This window comes from Pteropus alecto, unplaced genomic scaffold, assembly GCF_000325575.1.
Source record: "Pteropus alecto unplaced genomic scaffold, ASM32557v1 scaffold3, whole genome shotgun sequence".
NCBI lineage: Eukaryota > Metazoa > Chordata > Mammalia > Chiroptera > Pteropodidae > Pteropus > Pteropus alecto.
Window position 1 is genome coordinate 34,073,255 of NW_006442484.1, and position 4,785 is coordinate 34,078,039.

Sequence of the window (4,785 nt, forward strand, 5' to 3'; positions counted from 1 at the left end):
CCGTCAACTAAGGTTGGCTCAAATGCCCCTCCCATGACACACAGTTTGAACCTCTCTCCGAACGCCAGTTATCGAATTAGTGTGCAAATTCATTGGAGGCACATAAAAAAGTGTCAGAATTAGACATCCCCCAGAATTCGTGGCAGTAAATGGTGTTTAAGTGCTCAAAGGTCCCTTCCGATTTAGAATTTAGTGACTTTGTGATTTGTAAGAGTGGCTGTGTAATGACCATCCACCCATCTACTCCTTGTTTTGGTAAATATGAAGACTCAAGTTGGGCACAGTTGAGAAACTCAATTACAGTGAATATTTAATAATGTTGATGGTGGTGGACTACTGTGTCCTAAATTTAGCAGATAATGCATGGAGTTGGATGCTGCTTCCTGAGAATATGGTGGAACTAAAGACTCAGTTGCCCATGAAGGATGTACATTCCCTCGATCAGCTGTCCTTGGGATGAGTGGTCCGTAAAGCAGCTTTCACTTCTTCACAAAGGGACAAATGAAATAATTTAGTAACCACATAATTCATCCAGTAAGCATTTAGTAAGCACCATCAGTATGCAAGGGACTCTTTGTCGATGGCCTCTAGAAGCAAATGAAGACATAGACCCTATCCTTCAAGGAACCATGGTTCCTTTATTTGTACTCATTAGCCAGTCTTACAAATGTATTTGTAAAAAGGTTGTTGATAAGTGTTTTTATAACCTTTGATGGCATCAAAGCTCTAAATAACAAAATTATCAAAAGTGACAGGAGTAGGCAGATGGGAAGGAGAAAATTTTTTTCATTTTACTAATTTTTTTCCTATTTGAGGCTAGCAATTCTGAAGCTGCTTTTCGTTAGAAATTGGATTTTGTGGAGGACAATATTTCCTAAAATAGATTTTAATTATTGTACCTTTGTTTTCAGGTTTTTAAAATGCTTTTGATAAAAATTATTAATGGTATGATTTTTAAAAATATGTTTTAATAGAGTAAACAATGGTCTACGGCCATGCCACCCTGAACAAGCCTGATCCCATCTGATCTCAGAAGCTAAGCAGAGTCGGGCCTGATTAGTACTTGGATGGGAGACCGCCCAGGAAGACCAGGTGCTGTGGGCATAAATAATAAATAATAATAATAATAATAATAAAGAGAATAAACAAAAATCATGTTATTAAACATGTGTCTACTGAGAGTTATTTTTTTCAACCATAATTTCACTTTTTAAAATAACTTGACCAAAGCAGCAATATGTATTAGATGTGTAGGGAGGCTATAATTTCATGATTTCATAGACAGAAGAAGTCAAGAAAAAGTGCCTGGGCTTCAAATATCTTAAGGCTCTCTCTTCATTAGAGGATGTCTCCAGTGTGTCACCAATAAGAAAACTTCTAAAGAGGTATCAGAAGAGACAGAATTTTTGCCTTTCCCCACTTCTTTCAAAAAAACAACTTTAGAGGTAACTACCTAGCATTTTCAATTCTTAGATCTTAGAGACTTTTTTTAAAAGTATTTAAAAATGAGATGGAACAATGTTCTAAAAGCTGACATTTAAGCAAACAGTGTGTGCATGTATTATATATGTATAAGCGTGCACATATATATACTCTTCCGTGTAGTACTCAAATGAAAAAATATAACATATACTTCTAGATAAATAGAAATATTCAATAAAAATAAAAACCCAAGACTATAAATTTTATCAATTTTTACCCACCAAGGTATGGGCTCTGTAGCATTATAGATTATTAACGAGATTATCATACCTACAATGAAAAGCATTGGCAATTTTATTAATTAATGCTGCTGTGGAATTAAAATGCTGGGAGAAAAAGAAAGAACACATACAGGAAGCATCATCTTTAGCTTCTTTAGCACTCTCAAATTTTCCAAATCTAAATTGTAGTGGAATTCTCAGCACTACTTTGTTTTTGTTAAGACTTCCCTTAGTCTTGTCTGGGCTTTATCACCCTTGTTGCCATCACAATTAACTTCAAGAATTGTTTTTACATCATAATTACTTTTTAGTTGGCAAATATTCTCACAGAAGTTACGTCTTTTGATTCTTGCTGAAATCCTTTCAGGTAGATATTGTTATGAAGAGCAGAGACTCCGGAGTGAGATTGCCTAGGTTTAAAGCTGGCAGTTCTACTCCCTATCTGGAGAAGTGTAAAATGAGGCTGTTGAAAAGTTAAATGAATTAATATACATAAGATATTTAAAATAGGGCTTGGTATAAGAGTAAACACTATAAAAATATTATATGTGAAAAAAACAAGGCTCGGGATATACGATATTTGGCCTGAGATAGTTCTTTACAAACAGTTAAAAATCTAGGGCAAAACCCCAGGATTTCTGATGCTAAAGGCCCTATTTTTTAGTAATGTTCAGTATTACCCTCCTACCTAGTTTACATTTCCTTTAAGATTTATTTACTTCTTTTTTTTTTTTTGTCTCTTTCATCCATTTCTTTCTCTCATATATTTTCCTCCTTCATCTTTGCCTTTCTCTCCTCCTTATTCCTTCCCCTATCCCTACTATCACCCACACCACATCTTCCACCACTGGGGCGACCAACATCACCACTAGAAACACTATCGTGATGACCTAAGTTGCCAGCAAACCTGAAAGGAACTTATGCAGATAGATTTCTTTTTAATGGGGTGATGAAAAAAGAAGGAAAAAGGGAGGGATGAAAGGGTGGGAGGGAGAGAGGAAGAAAATGATGATTTATGTATTATAGCATGAAGGGGCACATTTTAGCTGACAACCATACTATGCTGTATATTTAACTTGCAGTTGTGATCTCTACTTATTTATAAAAAACAATGTCTGAGATGAAAAGTATGCTTGCAAAGATTAACAACTTAATCAGAAGAAATGATTAGTGAACTTGAACAGATAGCAATAGAAGCTATCCAAAGCAAAAAAATAAATGTAGAATACTAAACTGTGGTAATGCTATGAATTGAAATTGATTATTTATATAAAATTATCATACAGAAAACTATAGAAATACTTCAGTAAAAATTATAATAGTGTGAGTTAGGATGTTGTGATAATGGATAGTTGTGTTGTTGTTGTTGCTTTAATTTTCACTTTTTATTTATTCCATCGTTTAGTACATGACTTCTGGGTGGCCTGACACTGTTAATCAATAGGACACTAAAGATGAATTGAATATAGTTCCTATCCTTGAGTGGTCTGGCAGAGTAAACAGACATGTAAACATATAACTGCTATAATGTATGGCGAGCTGGATAAGAAAAGCACTTCATTTGGACTGAGGAAGTCCAATGAAACTTCTCTAAGAAGAGATAATTTTTAGCTATAGTTACTGAAAAACAAAATTGGCCAAGTAAATAAGGCTACAATTGAAATAGAATAGCAGTAGAGTTAGAGGAGAATTGGAGAATTCCAAGCAAAAGATCAGAATGTGCAAAAGAATATGTGTATGATTGGAGAACTACCCATCTTTCATCATGACTTACAACTTCAAGTACATGCTCAGGTGAGCAGGGATTGAGGCTGGAAAGCTTAAGTAGGGGCCAGATCATGAAAACCTTATTAGAATACTCCTCTGCAATAAGTGAAAATTTTCAATATTTTCTGCATAGGCAACATGAAGAAACTTGAAAATCACCTGGGCTTTATTCTGTAGGCACAAGGGAGTTATTAAGGGGTTTTATGCAATCCGATTTGCGATCTGAGTTACAAGGTCAGATTTTATAATTAGAAAGATAAGAGTGTCCTCAGTATGGTAGATAGATTCAGTAAAGTTAGGGAAGACTAGAATAAAAAACACCAGTTATTCCAGGGAAGAGATGACAATGGGTTAAGCTAGAGCCAAGATATATAAGAGCAACGGGAACAGGTCATTCTGGGTGCAGAAAATAAGGGGGTGAATTATCTGTTGAGAATTTAAAAATAATAAGAAAGCTAACTAAAAGTTAGTATTTTTTTATATTACCACTATGCATCCTTTTTATCACTAAACAACGTTAGTGATAAAAATACTCTTTCTGAGAAAATATTTTGTTGATCCAAGTACCAAATAATTGTCATGATTACTGTTGAGTTTTAATTATTTTATTAATTATCTATTGCTGCTTAACAAATTACCCCAAAGTTAGCAACTTAAACAATAAACATTATCTCATATGGTTTCTGAGGGTCACGAATTTGGGTATGGCTTAGTTCAATGATTTTGCTCATGGTGCCTCATGAGATTTACTGTCAGCTGGGACTGTAGTTACCTGAAGGTTTGACTAGGGCTGGAGAATTCACGTCCAAGCTCATTTATGTGGCTGTTAGTTGGCGTTCTCAGTTCCTCTCCATACGAACCTCTCTATAGTACTGCTCATGACATTATACATGTAATGAGAAAGAGAAAGAGAAAGCAGGGGGCGGGGCGAGCTCAACAAAAACAAGCTGCACTATCTTTTATAACTTAATTTCAGAAGTTACATACTGTAAATTCTGCCATATTCTATTACTTACAATGTGGCAAGGGACTGATTATACAGGAATGTGAATACGGGGAGTAGGGAGCATTAAAATTCATCTTGGAGTCTGAGTACCATAAAAATGTATATAGAAAGTTCAAATGAATACATTCTTATTATTTACTCTTTTACTCACTCTACTTACTTACTTATATAATAAATATTGAATGCTACATTGAAATTAATTCAGAAAATTACCCATTAAACAATTACTCTCTGCTCCCATCTCCCCTGGCAACAACATTTGTATTATATTTCTATTGTATTGTATTTCTGCTTTGTATTTCTAAGGAT

General features: G+C 34.6%; 1 non-coding gene across 1 annotated transcript; it reads left to right on the plus strand.

Moving 5' to 3' along the window:
• The first annotated feature begins 985 nt into the window (after positions 1-985).
• Positions 986-1,104, plus strand: LOC112470631. Its single transcript, XR_003043033.1, has one exon. It is a non-coding gene; the product is annotated as a 5S ribosomal RNA (ribosomal RNA).
• The last annotated feature ends 3,681 nt before the right edge of the window (positions 1,105-4,785 follow it).